The sequence below is a fragment of the Macrobrachium nipponense genome, chromosome 23 (genome assembly GCF_015104395.2).
Source record: "Macrobrachium nipponense isolate FS-2020 chromosome 23, ASM1510439v2, whole genome shotgun sequence".
Classification (NCBI taxonomy): Eukaryota; Metazoa; Arthropoda; class Malacostraca; order Decapoda; family Palaemonidae; genus Macrobrachium; species Macrobrachium nipponense.
This window is the reverse complement of record NC_061090.1, coordinates 79,354,286-79,377,184: the sequence shown is the minus strand read 5'-3', so window position 1 is coordinate 79,377,184 and position 22,899 is coordinate 79,354,286. Positions and strand designations below refer to the sequence as shown.

General features: G+C 41.2%; 1 long non-coding RNA gene across 2 annotated transcripts in view; it reads left to right on the top strand.

Moving 5' to 3' along the window:
* LOC135197118 (uncharacterized) overlaps positions 1–22,519 on the top strand; it is a 78,119-nt gene extending 55,600 nt beyond the window's left edge. For both annotated transcript variants that reach the window (XR_010310563.1, XR_010310562.1), the window contains exons 2-3: positions 21,942–22,175; positions 22,389–22,519. This is a non-coding gene — a long non-coding RNA (uncharacterized LOC135197118). The remainder of the gene's footprint in view (positions 1–21,941; positions 22,176–22,388) is intronic.
* The last annotated feature ends 380 nt before the right edge of the window (positions 22,520–22,899 follow it).

The following is a 22,899-nucleotide window of genomic DNA, read 5'->3' as shown; positions in this document are numbered from 1 at the left end:
GCTCCTATGTCTTCCATTACTCCACCTTCGGCCTGAGAAACGCAGGGGCCACCTTCCAGCGCCTAATGGACGGCATCCTGGGGGACCTGGCCTTCTGCGTCTGCTACGTTAACTATGTTTTGATCTTTTCCAGGTCCCAAGAGGAGCACCTACACCATGTCCAAGCTGTTCTGAAACGGCCGCAGGAAAACGGGCTGGTCGTCTGATTCGACAAGTGCACCTTCGGCGCCAAGAGGGTGGACTTCCTCGGACACGAGATCTCTGCAGCAGGCATGCGCCCCATGGCCTCGAAGGTAGATGCAGTACAAAGTTTCCGACCCCAACTACGGTCAGGGCCCTGCAAGAATTCATCAGAATGGGAATTACTAACACTGGTTCATCCCTGACGTCGCCCGCACCATGTCCCCTCTAACACAGGTTCTGAAGGGCAAACCAAAGAACCTGACGTGGGAAGCAGAGCAAGCGCAGGCCTTCCACAACACGAAGATGGCCCTTGCCAGAGCCGCAACCTTGTCCAACCAGGACCCCACTGCGCTCTTACGCCTCACCATTGACGCCAGTAACGTTGCTTGAGGGGCCATCCCCGAGCAGATGGTCCAGGGCAGTTCCCAGCCACTCGCCTTCTACAGTAAAAAACTGTCGCCCTCCGAGACGAGATACAGCACATTCGACCATGAGCTCCTTGCGGTATACCAAGCAGTGCGCCACTTCCGCTACCTCCTCGAGGGCGCCCCCTTCACTATCAGGACAGACCACTGCCCCTTGGTGCACACCTTCACCAAGGCGGGCAACGCCTGGTCGGTGAGACAACAGAGGCACCTGGCAGCCATCGCTGAGTTTGGCTGCACCATCCATTACATCCCAGGCGAGAAGAACCCCTTGGCTGACGCCCTCTCGAGGATAGAGATCAACGCAGTGCACCTCGGGATCGATTACAAAGACCTCGCCCGGGAACAGGCCGCTGACCCGGAGACTGCCGCATATCACACAGCCATCACTTCCCTCAAGTGGGAGGACGTGCCCTTCGGACCCGCAGGCACGACGCTCCTCTGCAACATCAGCATGGGTCGCCCGCGCCCGCTGATTCCAGCCTCCCGCAGGAGAGCCGTATTCAACATCATACACGGACTCTTGCACCCCTCTGGCCAGACGACGATGCACCTCGTGACGAAGATGTTTGTCTGGCACGGAGTTCGGAAGGACTCCCTCAAGTGGGCCAGGACCTGCGTTCCGTGCCAATCAAGTAAAGTAAGTCGGCACACAGAATCGGGCATGGGGGAGTTCCCGCAGCCGAAACAAAGATTCGGCCACATTCACGTAGACGTCGTGGGTCCCCTGCCCCTGTCTGAAGGTGCCAGATACCTCCTGACGATAATCGACCGATCCACCAGATGGCCTGAGGCGATGCCGATGTTGGAGGCAACCACCAAAGCATGCACCCAAGCCCTTCTCGCCAGCTGGATCAGTCGATTCGGAGTGCCGGATGATATCACGACGGACCGCGGACCTGTTTTCCTATCGGAGTTGTAGACCGCCCTGGCCCACCTGATGGGGACATCACTACATGCCACCACCGCCTACAACCCGGCGGCTAACGTCATGGTGGAAAGGGTCCACCGATTTCTCAAGGCTTCCCTAATGGCACGCTGCACCAGCGAGGACTGGAAGAGCCAACTACCTTGGGTCCTCCTCGGCCTCTGGGCGAACGGTGAAGCATCACCTGCAGAGAAGGTATATGGGGAACCATTGGCAGTCCCAGGAGAGTTCTTCCCGACCAACGCCAACGACCCAGACGTCTCCATCACCAGACTTCGGGAATCCACCGGAAAATTCATGCCCTGCATCAAGACCTTCTCCAACAGAACCAAACACTTCCTCCCTAAGACCCTATTGTCCTGCAAACACGTCTTCATCAGGGACGACGCCCGCTGCCCACCACTGATGAGACCCTACCAAGGCCCCTTCCGCGTCCTCCGACGCACTGACAAGGCATACTTCATATCCATAAATGGTCGCGAGGACTGGGTCACAATCGACCGACTGAAACCAGCTTTCCTGATGGACGAAGAGTACGCCGACGCGGATCACATAGGGCCCCTCACTCCTCCTCCTTGGTGAGAAGCGACACCATTGATCACCAAACCACCCAGTCGTAGCCGCGGCCGCCCTCAGAAGACGGTCAAACCCCCAAGGATCACCTCAGGGGAGGCATCCCGTCCCCAAAAAAACCCAAGGACTCCGAGGCCGAGGATCTACCACAGCAGCTGGTCTTTCGCACCCGAGGCCACCTCCCGCTCGCTTCTGCAAGTAGCGATCAGAAGCACTAAATCATCCAACAATTACGCCCTAATTATTGTCTTAGGGGGGGAGTATTTGTAAGGACAACGCCTTATCGCAAATTCCTCTGTTTATAATTCTACAATCGCGTTTTTCTTACTTCCCTCCTTGAGAGCGTTCAGCGGGCTTTCTGAAAATGTATATATCTTACAAGATCATGTTTTGTGTACTTTTATATTCTAAATTATATGTCTCACAAGAAACACAAATCAGCTATTGCCGACCCACAGGATACCTGGGAAACGGTGATGGGCCTCCTCCCGCCTGCCCGAAGTAGGTCCCGACGGGAAGAAGATGGAAATCTGCCTGGGCCGCGAAATATTCCTGTGGCAACTCGAGCCAGATGTCCGAGGACAGCTAACAGACGCATACACCCTCCTCGACGACGAACTCTTGGAGAAAGCTAAAAAGCTGACGCTGCCCAACAAGGCTGCAAGGCTCGCCGCTCTCCGATCTTCCATGTGCCTAGTGTGGAATGGAAATAACCATTTCTACTTTATATATATATATATATATATATATATATATATATATATATATATATATATAGATATATATATATATATATATATATATATATAATTATATATGCGGCAGGAAACTTATTAATGCGTACATGAGATATTTCAGGAATAAGTATGTAAAAATTAAGTTTTATGCAGACACTTACCTGGCAGGTATATATAAAGCTGTATTTTTCTGAAGTCCGACAGAATTTAAAAAACTTCCGACACACGCCAGTGGTCGGCCAGGTGGTTAGTACCCATTCCCGCCGCTGGGAGGCGGGTATCAGGAACCATTCCCATTTTCTATTCATAAATTTTCTGTCGCCGGTACTGAAAACACCTGTTTTCAGTACCTCCGGCTTAGGATTTTGGAAACTTCATTTGCCGCTAAGTATCCTAATTGTCTTTTAATTTATTTACTTGGATTTGTGGCTAGGCATACGCTATCTTAAATTGATTTGAATTTGATTCATTTTTGCATAAGATATCTGAATCTAGTTAGGCTAGTTTCAGAGGGTGTTGTCTGCAAAGATAGGGTGTGGGCTACCGAAAGCTTCGGTAGTTCCGCACTTGGGGGGCGCAATTAATCAGTAAACATGTCTATTTCCGTAAGGAAAAAGTATTGATTCGTATGTACGCAATTAATCAGTAAACGTGTCTAATTCCGTAAGGAAAAAGTTTGTTTAGTATGTACGCTATTAATCAATTACGAAAGTCAGGGTAGTGATACTGCTAAACCTTACCGGTAGACTTTATTTTGCCTAACGCTGTAGTATGGCCTACGGGTTATGACTATGTCTGCGAGAGGTGATCGCTCTCCTTCATTGTTGTGAAGAGTTCTACTTCTGTTTTTGTTACGCCTAACCCTGTAATGTTGCCTTCGGGCCCTAAAACAGTGTCTGTAGAGGTTATTGCCCTTTCTCTTATACTATTTCGATTCGTAACTTAGAATCGAAAGTGTTTGCTTTAGAGAGCAATAGTGAAGTGGCTAAGTGCAGTGAACAGCGCCCTTGTGTTAGTGGAGGGTGCGTCAGATCGGCCTTATAACGCCTCTAGGTCTAGACCTCTGTCGAACTCCCAGAACCAAGGGAGAGGGCATGTCGAAAGCCGAAGGAGGGTTACAGGGAACCCCACCGATCTGGCGTGCTTCGCAGTTTTCTGATGAAATACCCAGACTGCCAAAGTGCGTGCACATGCACGAATCCTGAAGGATTGCTTCTCGTCCTCCGAGGCGTCCTCACCCCCCCGCACAAGGTTTGGAGCTCTCGGAAGGACTCGCGCCCTCTAAGAAGCTTTATAGAAGAGGACGCTTCACGTCCCTTCTCCCTCGTTATGTGTTTCAGTGAGAAGTAAGAAGGCGAAAGTTGCCTGATCACGTGTACTTCTTTCCACCAAGAAATAGGAAAAAGGAAAAAGAAGGCAGTTTCTCTAGCTTGTTTTGACGCCTGTCAGGAGCGTGACGCTTTTCTGCACGCTTATTTGGACGATCGGCTTGAACAGGACGCTCGGATGGAGCACTCACCAGTGGACGCCGAGCGTCCTCGCCAGTGGCCGCCGAGCGCGCACCAGGACGCCGAGCGTCCTCGCCAGTGGACGCCGAGCGTCCTCGTCAGTGGACGCCGAGCGCGCACCAGGACGCCGAGCGTCCTCGCCAGTGGACGCCGAGCGCGCACCAGAACGTTTCTGTTGAACTCTTCAAGCTCTTGTTTAAGATTTGAGCCTCAAGAAAGTGAACAGAACTTCGTCTTCGAAACCCAACAAGACCTCGGTTTCGTGAATTCAAGAGGTCTCTGTCAATATTATATTGCTTTTTCGCAAAGGTGGATGGAGTTAAGGAAAGCTCAAGGGAAGATCTCGTTTTCTCTACCTCAGTCAAGACTTTGAGATAAGACAGTTACGGGTTATGTAAAGGCTCGACGTCCCTGAACGTCAGGATTTTCGGCAAAACGTTCAGTAGGATTCTTGCAAAGGCACTCATCAAAAGGACGCTCTTCAAGGAACAAAGCGCAAGACGAGACTTCCTTTGCCATACTGCCAATAAATTTGAAAGCTTTTTTAGGAACCATCTGAAAGGGTTTTTCAGATGATAGAATTTTGTTAGTTTCTAGTCGAGACTTCCATGCCGATTGAGCATCGTCGTTCTACCTACCGTAAGCCCAGTCTTTTAACAGGATTCTTGTCCCTTCCTTGTTGAGACGGGAATCGAAAAATAAAAGGCTCGACTTCCTGGATTACGTTTTGTCAATTCAGTGACTTTCCCCCATTGACAATATACTATCGTTTTGTCAAGTAAGTAAGTGGGTCTCCCCTCATTGACAAAATATCTCTCTGTACCGTTAATGGGTTAGTTCTCATTGACAAACATCTCATTAACTTGATATTGCGTAAGCGAATAAGGACAAGGTTCGGAAGAGCTCTCCTTCCTCATTCGCAGACTCGTACAAGAAATACGACTTGTAGACTACGTCAATGAACGCTTATGTCCAGTATCTTAAGAAGCTTGAGATGTCTGCTTCCATTCTCTAAGTTTTGTTCATGAAACTTGCCTGTCAGATATGTATGTAGCTGTATTTCCGAATTCAGCTATATATATGTCTGCCAGGTAAGTATGAACAAACTTTATTGTGATATAATAAAATTTTTTGCCTTGCGTTATTTTACTATGGTTGGTTCAAGTCATACACGCTTGCTGTAGTTACCTCTTCGGATGGCAACCGAGAGGTCTATTGTCTTCTATTTTAAGGACATTTAATCGTCACTCCCTGCAGCCTTCCAGGAGTTTCCGATTTATCTTTTACCGTTGTATGGTAGTGTTCTGACGACACAAACGCATCTATATATTTAGCGTTTTCTGTTTCGCTTAAATATACCAGCTTGAGAGTCTCTTTTTGTTTCAAAAAATAACGGACCTATTTCTTCGTAGAATAGGGTAGCTGGCAACCCAGACATAAAGTTAAGAGACGACGTTCGTAAGCTGCTGGTTGCTGCTGTGTGGCCTGACTGTCCAAGTTCCAACCGAGCCACCAGTAACAGATCGTGCGCTGTCATGCGCTGTAGGTTACGTCTCTCTCTCCTGCGGGATTGACTGACTAACCGTATCTCTGTGCTGGCGGTTACGTCTCTCCTGCGGGATTGACTGACTAACTGTATCTCTGTCCTACAATCACGGACTTTAGCCTAAGATTGAGGGGATTTCTTACGTGAATGAATAAACGTTGCATTAGTTTGCCTTACTATGTTCAACAGAGTTATCTCTTAATCCTTTCGGTGCTCTTACCGCACGGTATAGAACTACGAGTCTACCGCAACATTGCACTTTTATATGCTCTCCTGCTTAGGCAAAGCGCAGCCTTATAGGGAAGTAAGCATACTCGGGGAGGGAATGGATGAGCTTGCTGGGGACCATTTCCTTCCTGAAGAAGTTTGTTTCCCCGAATAGACTGCAATTCAGACCACAGTTTTTTCCTACCGGGAAACTGAAATATTATTCAAGATCTAGGAATTATTCTGAACATCTCTCAGTGCGTCATGATAAAAAGAAGGTGCCGGACATCTGGATAGTGTTTCAGATGTCCTGGATCTTAATCTGAAAGAAGTAAATGCAATTCGGTAGTCCCTCCAGTCCTCGAAACGAGTTTTTGGAACCAGTGTCCACATCAACTCTGATATTCCACAGCTCTCTCATATCTTAAGAAGTATCTTCTCTCGGTCCCTGCTCGAGTTTACGAGAAAGAGCCTATTATAACAACACGTAGAATGTAACGATCATCTAGAGGTTCGACAGGATTGCAAAAGTCCGTACGAATCGTCTCGATCGACGGCAGCAACGATAGATTACTAACATGCTAGGTATTTTAATTAAGTGGTGTTCTTTTTATGGTTATCTGAGAGGGTTATTTCCTCTTCAGTATGTGAAGTGTAATGTGTTACGTTAGCTTTGTGTGTGGTTCAGGTGGTCTAACTTATCCTAGCATGAATGCCCCTGGTAAGAGAGGGCTAGGGTTTCCTGTCAACAAATTGGTCCCCGTCCAGTTGTCCAGACCCTTGTTATTAGCTTTCTCAACAAACAGGTCACATCTAGTTGAGAGCTACTAAGGTTTAGCAGGCTAAGAGGCAGGACCTACGAAGTCAGCTACCTTAGCAGGTAAGGAACTTAATAAATAATTTTAAATAATTTTAAAAATTAGTTAATTTTTGAATTATGACGATGTTGCTGTCTGTGACCCACCTCCAAATGTGTCAATCAGCTATATATATACCTGCCAGGTAAGTGTCATGCATAAAAATGATATTGTTATGATACAATAAAGTTTTATGCATACTTACCTGGCAGGTATATATAATTAAATTCCCACCCTCCTCCCCTCAGGAGACAGGGTTCAGAGAAAATCTGAGGAAAACGGGAATAGTTCCAAGTACCAGCGCCACGGGAACGTGGGGGAGATCACCTGAACTACCAGTGGTCTAGCGGTTGCCGAGAGTTTGAAAATTCTGCCAGTGCGAACAGACAACAGAGAATGTTGTTTGACAGATTTGCATCTGTCAAACAACAAAGACCTTCACGATCATTGAGGTCTGTGGAATCTCGATTCTAGCTCACCATCTACTTTTTGCCTCGCCTGTTTTCTCGGAGTCAGACACTCGTGCGAGATCAGGCGACATATAGTAGCCCTGAGTTTCTTATTGACGAAGTCGATTGCGGGCGACGTTGGGTTGCGTTGATACACCCCCAAGGTTTGCTTAGATTGAATCGCCCAGGCAGTCCAGACACTCATCCTTCAGCTAAGAATAGTGCCTTTTGGTCTTCAGGGTACAGCCTTGCTGTCCTTGATTCGTCTGACTGGTCAACTGGTCGTTCACCTGACTTAGTACAGACCTGTGCATTTCCGGATCGAAGCTTTCAATATGGAACTTAGACGTAGTCTGAAGTTCGTGATGGCAAAGCTTCGAACCTCTCCTGCCTGTTAACTTCTTGTATGTGATCAGGAAGGCCTTCTTCTAACCACCCTAGATACGACAAAGAGGGTTAGTGAGATTTTAAGCCATCGTCACAAGTTTTGGCTTTAGAGAACACAAGGAGGTGTGCTCTCTAAGCCTTTCGTTATGGCCTAAGAATGGAAACCCTTTTTGTCCTTGGGCACAAGTTAGTGGGCAGGAGCCAGAGAGAGTCCTGTGCCCTGTCAGGTCTCTCAAGTTTTATCTACTTAAAATCAAGAAAGTCGAAGTCAGTCGGGCAATCTGCAGTGTTCCGAAAAAGACCAGACTTGCCCATATCGAAGTACACCCTGGTTTTAGGGTTAAGGAGTTCTTTCAAAAAAGTGCTCCTTCCTTCATTGTGTTTGCACAAAGATTTGAAAGCTTTTTATCTGAATGCTCACGAGGGTGAGGGCGCGGCCTCGGAAGCATTTCAACAGAGCATGGCACTCAGCAACATCCTGAGTACCATGTTTTAGCGAAGCAACTCTGGGTTCACTTCACACTCCCTGCGAGATGTGAAGATGGCATATGAGATCTGCTGCTCGCTAGGGCCATACGTGTCTGCAGACACAATCTTGGGGGCAAGAAGTACTACTCATCCTATCCTGTAGAAAATGGTTAGGAAGAGCTCTTAATTTAGTTGTGGAGTCGCTGACAACGGCGACTTCTTAACCTGAAGCCTTAGTTAACACACATTAACTTTGGCTAGGTTGGTCAGGTGGTGATATATATTTATATTATATATATATTATTTTACTTCTTAGCCCTCATGGTATGGTCAATATGGTCTAGTCACATTGTGGTCACGCCCCCGTTGACAGATCATCTGGAGTGCACCAGCTTCATAGGTCTCTACCTCGCTGGCAACTCTAGTAAAGCAGAAGCAGACTTGGGTGACAGTAATCACGAAGTCGGCTATGCTAACAGGTGGAACCAAGATGTAAATCATCTGCATGCATTTGTGTCCCAAAATCCTTCTATTCTGTCCCTTCCCACCTCCAACGGTGGGGTTCAACAACTATATATATATATCTGACAGGTAAGTTCATGAGCAAAATGATATTGTTATGATACAATAAAGTTTGTTCATACTTAACTGGCAGATATATATATATTCAAGTACCCACCCACCTCCCCTCAGGGGACAGTGGAAATAAAAATTATGAATAGAAAATGGGAATGGTTCCTGATACCCGCCTCCCAGCGGCGGGAATGGGTACTAACCACCTGGCCGACCACTGCGTGTGTCGGAAGTTTTTTAAATTCTGTCGGACTTCAGAAAATACAGCTATATATATACCTGCCAGGTAAGTATGCATAAAACTTTATTGTATCATAACAATATCATATTTAGTAAATGTAGGATAATAAATGGGTCATGTGTCACATCTCCAAAACGCTGCAAATTGAAAAGCTGAATATCATGAGTAAATGTTTGCAGTCAGAAGTAACGATAAGATTGTCGTAAAGTGAAAATTATAATCAAAGCTAACCCGCTAAACTTTGAAATTACATAAGACATGCATTAAAATAGAAGATTTAGTTTGGAAAAAGTGAAAATTAGGCTTTTCCAAACCGTAATCACTACTCGTATGTGAAATGACCAAACTTTTAACACCATTGCATATTGCAATGACTCGTATGGTAGGTACTTATAGACATTTAAGATTTTGACATCTACCCAATTTAGGATTTGAGCACAAACAAAGAACTTTAGTTAATTTCTTAAGCATTTGAAAGCATTATTTAATATGAAAATTTCCTCAACTTTTGTTTTCAAGGGATTTTACTAAATAGCCTAATTAACATGAGTGTAAGGACAACGCTTCATCCGCAAATTCACTGTACATATTCCTACAATTGCGTTATTCTTGCTTCCATCCCAGAGAGCGTTCAGTGGGCTTCCCGCCAATTTCTATATCATGTAACATCATATTTTGTCTGCTTTTATATTCATAATTATATGCCTCCTAAAAAACACAAATCGGCTGCCACCGACCCATTTTTTACTCTCTTGCGGGTCGGACACCACATTTCCGCCTGCACGCTTTATATATGAATTTCCTTGACCTGTAATAAAGTCAGTACACTTCTTCCTACCTCTTTGTTCAATCACATTATCAGCGAATATTGTTAATGCTACATAACCATACCATGAAATGTAATCTATATATAGATGGATGGGGTAGTTTACAGATTCCCGGGCCAGTTTCTCGGGTCACGCGACACCCAAATCCATCCGCCACGGTAAGTAGTCCCTACGACCTCGGGTGGCAGTTCACCTATCAAAACCTACACCCAGCGAACATTCGAAACATGGCGCGAACATTAAAAAAAGGCAACATGTCTCCTATAACACCTCACCCAGCCCCCATTGCTTTTGCTTCTGCAATTCCTGTCATGATATCGCAATTTGTTAACATGGGTGACGATGTAGACGTATGCCGTTTTTATTTACCCACAGGTTTGGGGGCCAATTTCCAATTTCCCGGGCCGCACGGCGAGCGCATTAAAACAAATCAACATGGCGTCTCCGCGCTGCGAATATTCAAAACAGTCTCCTATAACACCTCACCCAGCCCCTATTGCCTTTGCTTCTGCAAATCCCGTTACTATATCTCACTTTATTCACATGGGTGACGTTGTAGGCGTATTCCGTAATTATTTACCTACAGTTTTGGGAGCCAATTTCCAATTTCCCGAGCCGCACAACAACCAAATCCATCTGCCATGGTAAGTAGTCCCTTCGACCTGGGATGCCCTTCCACCTAGCTCGACCTTAACCCCGCGAGTTTTCAAAGCAGTCATTATGGCGTCTCCGGTCACATCACACCCGTCCCTCGCTGCTTTTTTGGCTGCAAGTCCGGTTACGTTTGTTCTTTTTAAATTATGTGAAGACGTTGATGTATTACGTACATATCTATTCAAGAGCGGACTTTTGGGCGATTTTAGTGGAACTTGTGAACAGTGTAGAGTGGGAACAGTCAGCCTCGTTAAAGAGGAAGACAATTTCGTGTGGTGGTGCTCCTTACGCACGTGCCATAAAAGAATCGCAATACGGAACGGCTCTTTCTTCTCCCGCTCACACCTTGATTTCAGCACAATCCTCCAATTAATTTATGGCTGGATCCACAAGCTACCACAGGCCTTTATGCAAATGACTCTTCAGATCGGTTCACCTAACATCATGGTGGACTGGTATCATTTCTGCCGGGACGTCTGTATCAACATTTTAATTCAGGACAATCATAAAATCAGTGGACCTGGCCACATTGTTGAAATTGACGAGTCAAAGTTTGGCAAACGTAAATTCAACAAAGGTTGGCGTGTTGATGGTTGTTGGGTTTTAGGTGGAATAGACCGCGAAACAAAGGACATGTTTTTCCAAATCGTTCAGGACCGATCAGCCGAAATTCTGCTTCCCATCCTCATTGAAAACATTCACCCAGATTCCATCATTATTTCAGACTGTTGGAAATCTTACACAACACTAAGTAAGCATTTTAAAGAACACTTAAATATCAATCACTCTTTACACTTAGTCGATCCAACCGACAAAAAAATACACACCAACACTATCGAATCTACATGGCAGGTTTTAAAACGAAACGTTTTGCCGCGGAGTGGTACAGTGAAATCTCTGTACCCTTCGTATTTTTCTATGTATTGCATAAAAAAACGTTACTTTAATAACAGCGGTTGCCCGTTCAAAACAGTCCTCAACCTCATTAAACGCACATACCCATTAAAGAAAGCAGAGTCAATGCCAAGGAAAATCCATCCTTTGTCCCGCAGTACTCAACAACCTCAACAAACCCATGAACGCGGTGTTCAAACCGAAATCTCAATGCTAGACGTCCCACCCCCAGTCAAAAGGCCCAGAATCACCCTACCAGAATTTTCCGACTCTGACATGGAAGATTTTCAAGTCTAAGGTAATTGCAATAATGTGTTTAGGCTAGTTTACATCCTAAGTGCGGTTAGGTTGGTTTCTTTGGATTGTCTGTGGTTAGACCGGCCAGCCACACGATTATGTTGGTCGCATTAGTTTACATCGTAAGTGCGGTTAGGTTGGTTTCTTTGGTTAGGTCACAATCTTCGTTACCACTGGGACAGATGGTGGATTGTCCGTGGTTAGACTGGCCAGACACACAGTTAGGTTGGTCGCATTAGATTGATCACAACATTCATTACCACACTGGGGGGTCCAGCGGCCAGGCAAGGCCACTCTCCCTAAGTCAGGTTAGGTTGGTTCTATTGGTGAGGTCACAACCTTTGTTACCATACTGGGGGGTGGCCCCCCGGCTAGGGAAGGCCGCTCTCCCTAAGTCAGGTTAGGTAGGTTCTATCAGGTTTGGCGCGTTCGTTTGTAGGCTAACATGTTAAATGTAAGTAGTACCAGATGTAGGTACAGTAGGCTACCTGGGTCTGTTTCCCATTTGTAGAGTAAAATAGGTAAGAAGTCCTAAATTTGGGTAAGCAGTAGGCTAGCATAGCCCGCGTCGCGATTGTAGAGTAAGAGGTCAACATATTTAAAATAGGTAATAAGTCCCAACTTTGGGTAAGTAGTAGGATAGCATTGCCCGCATCGCGATTGCAGAGTAAGAGGTCAACATATTTAAAATAGGTAATAAGTCCCAACTTTGGGTAAGTAGTAGGCTAGCGTTGCCCGCATCATGATTGCAGAGTAAGAGGTCAACCTACTGTTAAATTTTGAGTTATTTTTGCTCCCACACATCGTATCTGCTTCCCGCCCCCCAAAAACCCCGGTTCCCAACAGGCTCTCCCATTACCGTTTTTATAAAGTTTTCGGTGGTCATCGCCACTCGTATCTGACTCGCCCCACCCAAAAACCACGGTTTCCCAATGGGGTCCCCCTTTACCGTTTCGCTTAAACTTCCGGAACTACTTCGTTTGTTGTTGTTTTGGTAAGGCCGCCATATTGGTTTTGGTGTTCTTTTGCGAATATTCTTCATACACTACTATGAGATTCAGGGCCTCTGTAACACGGTTTTTTGGACTTTGCTCCTTATCAAAGCATCGGATGTAGCTGAAAGTTGACATATGTATATTTTACAACCACACACAAATTTTGGCAACATTATCAATGACCTAAACCTGATAGTTTTAATTTTTATAGAGTAAAAATTATCCAGCCGATGCCATGGCCAATGATTACAAGCCAAGAGTCGAAAAACATTCATTACGTAAGCAAGGTAAACAACATTTGACGAAATGTTGCCCCGCCCATCCACCAGACAGAAACTCTTTTGCCTTATTCCATCGGCTCTGAAACCCATAGCAGTCAATAATGGCTAACAGGATTTGGAATTTTTCCCGTGGTTGCAAAACTGCATTGTCTTATGACTTGCAACTTTTTACAGTCAAGAGAAAGCCCGTGGCCATGACAAAGACTTTATGAATGGCGGAACGATAGACTTTATGAATGGCGGAACGATACATAGATGTGGGTGGGGTATCTGAGCTAGCGTAGTAATACTACTGTAGTAATAGCAGTAATATACATGAATTAAACATTTAGGCCAACTGCTGGGATTCTGGAGGATCATTTAGCACTTCTTGCAACTACTCGAGAAATTAGTTTTTATAGCCAAAAGTTAAATTTTCTAATCCAGCAATCCCCACTATAGCCTTCAGTGTTATCCTGAATTATTACTAGGCCAAAGTGGGTGGAGCCTCATATAGTCATCATTCTGACGATAATTGTTGGTGAAGGTTCAAAGCCAAAATGCGGTAACGGCAATTTTTTTTTTTTTTTTTTTTTTTTTTTTTTTTTTTTTTTAGCAAATAGGTAGAAAGACAATAAATAAAAATTGCTTGACATTGATATAGCAGTTATCAAATCAAGCTTGTCTACTATGTTTTTGAAAATTACCAACTATTTCCTACATCTTGTCAATCTGATTGTGACCTATAAAGTAGACTAATTTCTTAGGAAACTTTTCTTGGAGTTAGACTAATAAACGAAGTCTTTTTGTATTTATTAACATATTTTGTTGGTTTGTTCATTATGACAATTATCAGTGGAGAGGTTTCAGAGTTCATAAAGGTGTACTGTCATACATCGAGAAAGAGGGAAGAAATGCTGTCATAAGTTACGTAACGAGTGCGTTCGAAACCTTTTCTCTGGGTAAGTTGGCCTGTCTTCAAAAAAAGTAACTTTTACATTATAAGTACCAAATTTATTCAACCTACGTAATGCAGAATACAGTCAAAATTTATGTGTAGATATAATGTGTATTCTGAATAAGGGTCATATTTATGAAATGCATAGATTAAAAGTTATTGCGAAAAAACCGTGTTACAGAGGCCCTGAATCTCATAGTAAATATTTTAAATTTCAATTTCCATAGAAGTACTTTAACAGAGGACGGATGATGTGGTGGAAAAGAAAACGGATGTCTAATTACTGCGTAGACTAAACTAAACACACAATAGGTTAATTATTTTTGGAATTTACAGGAAAAGGAAGTATTGGAATGATTCCAGTATTTTCACTAGTAGCAGTATTAAGGTTTGTCACCTTCTTACTTTTAATCAGGTGCCACTTTCAGTTTCTACTATGATTTCAGAAACTGATGTCAGGTGTGGGTATCATTTTCTTTTGAGGTCATGTGTCGATCAGTTTCAATTTCTATTAGCTAGGTATAAAGTCATGTGTCAGTTTCGTTTTCTTTGAAGACTTAAAAAGCTTTAATTATAAATTTCAAGATGTAATTTACAATTAACTGTTCGAATCCATGTTAAAAAACATGTCACTTTAATCTTTCCTTAACTGTGACCTCAAGGGTTATATATAGGTATCTGTTTTATAGAGCAAAATTGTGATATTATGTAATCATAAATAGGAATGATGATGTTAAATATATTTTTTAATATAAATACTGAATTAGATGCAAATTGCCCCTTAATTATGGTTGTTTTTAACTAATAACTTCATTTATTACATAAGGTTTTTTTCTTAGCAAAAATAGTAAGTATAAAGTGAAGGGGATTGAGGAAATAATGATAACTGTAACACATCTCTCTCAGTACTGTAGAGTATCTGAACTATGTTTGAATGAAAGTTCCGAAGAAGGTCTTTCTGAAAAGCCTAAACGTCTATCTCTGGAAGTGTATCGATCTGGGAACCTGGTTGGTTTGGCTGGAAATGGAAATATTCTCAGTGAAGGAACAGCTTATGAATAATTAGTGAAAATGAGACTGTCCACCCTTTATCCTGGTCATAATTGCTATTATGAGGCGGAAACCTACTCGTGAATGTGAAATATCGCGTTTTCTGTTAAGGTACATTCTTATGAAAAATTGACAAAGAGACCAGACCAGGATAAGGACGGGTAAGTGGGGAAAAGGAAGAGTAGTACATCTGGATACAATCCAGTTCAAGCATAACGGCAGATACTCGGGATGGGAAAGGTGGAGGGAAAGTCAAGTATAGTAGAAGTGAGGGGCAGACAGGGTTGCCAAGTTGGAAACTGTCTGAGGTGGTTGGCAACAGAATTTCGTGGTTGGCAACCATAGATATAAAAGCCTAGATGCCGCATCGGGCGCTAGCTGAATAGGCTGGCGCACGTCATCAGGCCCGCCATCTTGGGGCGGTAATTCAAACAATGCAGCAGGCTGCAGTATATGATGTTTTTTCGCCACTATTCGCTTAATATTGCACGGATTTTCTTGTCTGATGGCTCGTTACAAAGCTTACATAATTCCCTACAAGGATCTAATAAAATAAAGTTGTTCCTTATTGTTTGAAAGTTAACTTACAATGACTTTGTTTTAGCAGGTAGGGGGCTAGTTGTACACAAATGTTAATATTTACCCATAACTATTGCTGTAAACAATAATTTGAAATGCTGTGATAAGACAGCCTACGAAAAAAAAATGGATAAAACAATATTGTTTAAGGGCCATTAGGTCAATAGGGTAAAATGTTGGACACTAATTTGATGTTTCTAGATTTCTTTCACTGCATTTTAGCTATGTAATATTAGTGTTAATCTGGTCCTTGTAATAAGAACTAAATGGCCAAGCAAGGCACATAATGAGTTTTTGTTGATGTTTTGATATAGCCTGCTGATTTCATATCAATGCATATAGATTATCATTACAATGTAGTATCATTAAACTGTTGGAAACAGCAATGAAAAAAAAACTTGTTTAAATTGCTGGGAATATTTATAAATAAATGCACAGATGTACAATAAATGTTATATATACATTCAATGTAAGAACAAATATCATGAAAATAAATCATTGTGCAATACATTTTGAGAGTTGTTACTTCAAAGTATAGGCTTAATGACCCATAAGGCCACCCACAGCTTTAAATTTATACATGTGTGACCAAATCAATGAACAGTTAGCTGAAAAAAAATTAGACTGGCCTTATGATTGTGGTCTAGGCTGAAAGGCTCGGTGGGGGGGGGGACGGTTACTATGACCGGGTATACAGGGTTGCTCGTCAGGATTGGCTCATTTTGGCAATTTTGGTCTATAGAAGTATAGAGATGGCCCAGGCCCTTATCCCAAATAAGGTATAATAATTTGGGTCCTTGACAACACAGGTCTAGAGATGAGCTATATTGAACTGTTAATGCTTGCCATAATGATATATCTTAGTCTGAGCAAATTAAAGGTAGTTTTGTGAAAAATTTAAGTTCTATATAATTATTTCACCATATAAAATTAGGTCTAGAGATAGGTCACTTTTGCCACTAGACGAGGTCTCTTGATACCCGCTAAATTTTCCAAAGCCAGGTCTAGAGGTCAGAATTCACTGAGGAGCATCCCGTTCCAAAAAAATGGAAGAACCCCCACCCCACCCAGGCTCAAAGGAGCAGGCAGAGATGCAAAGGCTAGATAACACAGAAATCCTAGTTATTCTAGGGCCTACTGTAGTTTATTTTAGGCTCAACCCTACAGTTTTATGACTTAAACTTGTAGGCCTGTGCCAAAAATTATATTGGGGGATTTTTTAACAGAGCACTTCGAGAGACAAAGATTTTACTTAAGTTGCACAGATCCATAGCTGTAGGCCTACTTTAGTCATCTGTCTTATCACAGCATTTCAAATTATTGTTTACAGCAATAGTTATGGGTAAATATTAACATTTGTGTACAACTAGCCCCCTCCTTCCCCCTACCTGCTAAAACAAAGTCATTGCAAGTTAACTTTCAAACAATAAGGAACAACTTTATTTTATTAGATCCTTGTAGGGAATTATGTAAGCTTTGTAACGAGCCATCAGACAAGAAAATCCGTGCAATATTAAGCGAATAGTGGCGAAAAAATGTCATATACTGCAGCCTGCTGCATTGTTTGAATTACCACGCCAAGATGGCGGACTTGTTGACGTATGTCCAGCCGGCCGATGCGGCATCTAGGCTTTTATATCTATGTTGGCAACTACCACCGAAATTGGCAACTTTCGGTTATCAAAAATATATTGTTGCTTTTCTGAACGATTGTTGCAAAATTTCTACTGCAAAGTCCACAATTATGCTTTGCCGCTTACCATCACAGCCAGCATAGTTTGAAATTAACTTCTTTGCCAATACAAAGGTCAAACCTCCACTCTGACCTGAGTAATCAAGAATTAAGAACGACGTTTTTGCCGCCACGGCCATGTTTGTTGTGTTGTGTTGGAGAGTTGCTGTGATATTTTGCTTGATTTCATAGAATTGTAAGTGATATTACTACGATTTATTGCTCTGTGTAGTATGTTCTTTCGAGATAACAGGATCATAAAAATTGACGTAGACCTATAAGGGCGTATACGCCTTTATGTTGGTTTAGGCAGCTTATGACCTTTTAATTATAGGCCTATCTTATATTCAACTGTTTTATTTTGGTTCTTGTGTTTATTCTTGTTTTTGTTGCTGCTGTTATAGTGCTTGTAGTGTCTTCGAAAATTTTTCATATGGTATCCTAACATTGCAGAATAAACATAGACCTATTTATAAAATATCGGTTTCTTTGGTTCATTGCCCGTGATAACTGGAAGTGATTTTGAATGTTTATAGGACTGGGATGTGCTGGCACCACTGATGTCTTTATTCATTTGTTATTTTTTTTTTAATCTGTATTTATATATCTTGGTCTGGGGGGGGGGGGGGGGGTCACAATTAACCTTTGGCTCAAGCTTACTCCACCAGTAGTGATCTCGGACTCGGTTGGTGGTGAGATCTTTAGTGGTAGTGAATAAAATGTTGTCTTCTAGACTTAATTTGTCCCAGGTTTTCTGACCAAGTCTATGGAACCTGACATTTAGAGGCTCCAATTTGGAGCGGTTATGCAAATCGCTTATTGTGCTGAAGTAGGGGGAACATTCCCTATATGCTTGCCTCAGAGCTTTGTTTTGAATTGCTTGCATTTTTATTGAGTGATGTTTTGCTCAGTGCACCAAATATGATGGCTGGGTATTCTAACTGCGGCCTGGCTAGTGACATATAATTTAAGTTGAGTTTTTGTTGACAGTCCTTTGAACCTTTTTAGCCTACTGACAGTTTTCCTCGCGGTAGCTATTCTCGCCTGTACAGATGGCCAACGAAGAATTGGTGTAGTTTCTTAATTCATTGTTCGTTATGGAAATATTGCCATATGCAGGTGCCAGATTATTTACTTAACAATAAATAACATTTCCTTTCAAAGGTGATATACTTGAAATAAATTACATTAGAATTGAGTAGACTTATTCAACGTGTTAAAGATAATTATTTTGCAAAATAAAGAAAATATATACTGATGGGTCCACGATTTCTAATTTTATTCTCAATTCTAGCTTCGTGACAGCATACCGAAGGATTTTGAAGGTGGCTTTGCTGCCGCTCGAGTCTTGACTCAACGTATCGTACTGCACTGGGGAGTTGTCATTTCGTCTCCTTCAGCCGATAAATAATACATCAAGGCGTTAACATTCCTTGAAAATAATTTTAATTAAACTAATTTTGTTCTTTGATCAATAAAATAATTTGCACGACACATTTAGTGTGCCTAAATTGGACTTCTGATTTTCCCACATGATTAGCCTAGGTCTATTTTCAGCAGCATACTCTATCGGATATGTAATATTGATGAATATTTAAATTGACAATATATATATATATATATATATATATATATATATATATATATATATATATATTAATCTGCTTTATTTGATTATTCCCATTATTCTTGTTTTATTAGCCATGTTCGCCTTTTCTTCTTATCCTTTTCATAATTGCTGCCGCTCGAGTCTTGACTCAACGTATCGTACTGCACTGGGGTGTTGTCATTTCGTCTCCTTCAGCCGATAAATAATACATCAAGGCGTTAACATTCTTGAAAACAATGTTTAATTAAACGAATTTTGTTCTTTTGATCAATAAAATAATTTGCATGACACATTTAGTGGGCCTAAATTGGACTTCTGATTTTCCCACATGATTAGCTCCCTAGGTATTTTCCAGCAGCATACTCTATCGGATAAGTAATATTGATGAATATAAATCGACAATTATATATCTAATATATATAATTAATATGGATTATTAAAATTCTTGGTTTTTTGATTATTTGTTATTTGGTATATATATAGATAATATATCTATTATATATATAATATATATATTATAATGATATATAAATCGACCAATATAAATATACTATATGTTATAATAATATAATATACTAATATATAATATATATATATATTAAATATGAATTTATTTGATTATCCATTTATTATTATATATAATAATAATATATATATATTAATCTGCTTTATTGTTATTCCCATATTCTTGTTTTTATTATAATATATATTATATTATATAATATATATATATATATTATATAATATATTAATCTTGCCTTATTTGAGTTATTTCCCGCTTATTCTTGTTTCATTAGCCATGTTCGCCTTTCTTCTTATCCTTTTCATAATTGCTTAACATAATTAACTCAGACCTTATTCAGTCTTATTTTTTATCGAATTCCTTGCATATCATCCTGTTTCATTTGGACACGTTGGAAAGCTGTGGGAGTCAAAACTGACGAATACATTAAGAAAGGCTTACCTTTCATTAAAACTTTCTTAGGTTGATCAAATAGAAATTAATTCAAATTAGTTTCACATGTATACCTAGACCTACTACCATAAGCATATTATAAGTAGCTGAAAGGATAAGAAATATGAAAGGTGACGTTCTCGTTTAAGTCTATTTCATAAGTTTTTTGTTTTTTCCAAGTAAAACCTACTGCTTTAATCAAGGGTTGCTCTTTGACGGCTACAGGGTGTAACACGAGTTTACGCACATATTTTGGGGAATGAAAGATAAAGTTTCTTTGAACAGAAAATATTTTATAAACATCCATTTTAAGGCGTCCGTTGTCGGTGCGGGGAATTTTAAAATAACCGTTATCATTAGTGATGCTTTCACGCGATACGAGTTCGTCGGATCGAGTAACCTGAGATGAAGAAGAGAACGGAGGTGGCGTATTGGAGTGATGAAAGGATTAGGCCGATGTTAATAAAGTATCTCCCAATAAAATGTATTCTTTAGGTTTTGAAGAAAACAAAATGCATGCATCATTGAAACTGTTTCCCTCCCTATCCGTGGTATTCACTGGCCACCGATAAAAAAACAAAACAAAAAGAGTAAGCCTAACTGAATCTCTCATCCATCAAAGATAAGTTTGCTTATTCATTAGACAACTATCAAAGATTTGAAGTGTAGATTTAAAAACCTCTTCCTCTCCATCTAAAGTATTCATCAGACACCAGTCATAAGCGTAGAGCTAGTCATGATTCCTGGTTCAGCAATGTCGTGACGAGGCACTAGAATTCAAAATTCACAAATGAATGTTGCTCAGCAACATTTACACTACTGTATTGTCTTGCTCTCTTGTGGTGCTTCGAGGTGTTCCACCTCTAGGCCAATGTTCTAAATTTTGCCGTTCTTTAAACAATTTGATTTTTCTATGTATGATTCTCTCTGGTTTATTAAGCTTTCTTGCTATCTCTCCAACAGGAACTTAATTGCACCGAATGCAGTGCAATAATTCTCTATCGCTCATCGAGGGATGTTTCTTAGACCGATAAATGACACATTGACATTAGATTCACGTGCACATAACGTCAAACGCAATAGAGTGAGGTCGCCTGGTTCACACTGTTAGGATATGGGTTTTTTTTTTTTTTTTTTTTTTTTTTTTTTTTTTTTTTTGTAATGTATATCTATGGTTGTGATATGACTTTTTTTATCACTTCGTTTCGTTCACGTCAATTTTGCTATATAGAAAATAGTTTTACACAATAACATAACATAATGTTCTAAAGATATCAGTGACTTTTAAACGTCATTACATATGATTTCTTCCATCTTTGAAATGAAAAATAGATAAATAAGGCTTGAATCGTGCGTCAGGCAGGTGAACGAAAAATTATGAAACTGCCAAGAGTTTTTTAGCCGACAGTACATGAGAAGAGTGCCTGATTTTTTAAATTTGCACCCAAGAATTGTAGCTTGTTGATTATATGGAATTCTCCTGTTGTTGATTATAGTATCCATGGGACGTCTTGCAGATATTGAGAGGAGCTGAAATTTATTCATATTTGTTGCTATCTTCCATTTCTTTTCGTAGTTATTGATTTTTTTTTTTATTTCTCTAACAGTCTTTCTTTGTAACATACGTTTAGCTTTGGTGGGATAATTATGACTTGGGTATGATCATCTGCAAACATGATTTGAAGGCAACCTTGCGTTGGAGGAGGGGTATACGAAAAACTGTACCTGTAGTGCATTTTTTCTATTTTATTTTTCGTTTTCCAGTTTCCTTCCATTTTAATCCATAGATATGCAGTAAGATTAAAGGATCTTATTATTAAATTTCTTGAATATGCCTTGTTGTGTGCTTTAAATATTTCGAGACACCATTTATATACCTTAATGAGCGTAACTACCTTCAGTGCTAGTTACGCGTTTCATTGCCACCGCCGCTTAAAACTACTGTTTACCTGGGCGAGGGTTATCCAAGACTGGACAGATTCCTTCTACTCTTCACGGCGAACACAAGTCACTGATCTTCGTATAATTTAACGTGGATATTATTTTCAGTATTGCATGAAGTCTTCGGCTGTTTCACCGTAAGGATTATCTTGCTATGAGGTTCATGTACGACTATACGTTATCATCCCTGCTTTCGTAATATCTGATGGGCGGGACATGAGATCTGCTGCTACGTCCAAGGAAACTGCCAATCAAGATGGTATCAATTTGGTGACCGTTGGATGGATTACGCACCTGAATGGATTACTTAACTGAACAAACCAGCGCAAGGCATTCTTTGAGGTAAGTCTAGTTCCGTTTGGCACACAGAACAAGACTTTAAAGTTGCCCTCTTATTTTAGTGCGCCTTCATCAAACCTTTAAAAATAAACTCGATTCCTTAACTCTTAAGTTAGTCCATTTTTTTACACTTGCGAGATCCTTTAATTAACTGTGATATTAAATTAATGAAAACCTTCGTAACTTTGTCTTGTTGATTGATAGCTTTCTTCTTAGGATTCGAAGTGTAGGGGGATTTGGTACCCAGTGCCTAGGATACCAAACATCTGTGCGGCGTCGTTGTCTTCCAGGGAATGTACAGTTCAGGATAGCTTTTTACCTTGCTGGGAGTGTTGCTTCAGATTCACCTAATAAATGCTTTAACTTTTTGCATTCGTATTTTTTTCATCTCTCTATTAATGTAAAAGTTGTGGAGTGATGGGAAGAGAATGCTACCTTGAGGAACACCTAACTGTAACTGGAACTCTGGACCTATATGAAATCTTTAATTTTGATCATTGCTACACGATTGTCTAGAAAGTTACATAGCAGTCTGGTTGCTAAATCTGGCAATTGTACTTCCAATAGTTTGAATTTTAAACCTTCAAGCCAGACTTTGTCAAAGGCCCGACTGACATCCCTTGAGATAAGGTTGCAGCCGAACCCTAGACTTTTCTTGACTGCTATGAACTCCTAGAGTCTGGTTAATGCAAGCTGAGATCCTTTACCTTGTGTAAACCCATATTGG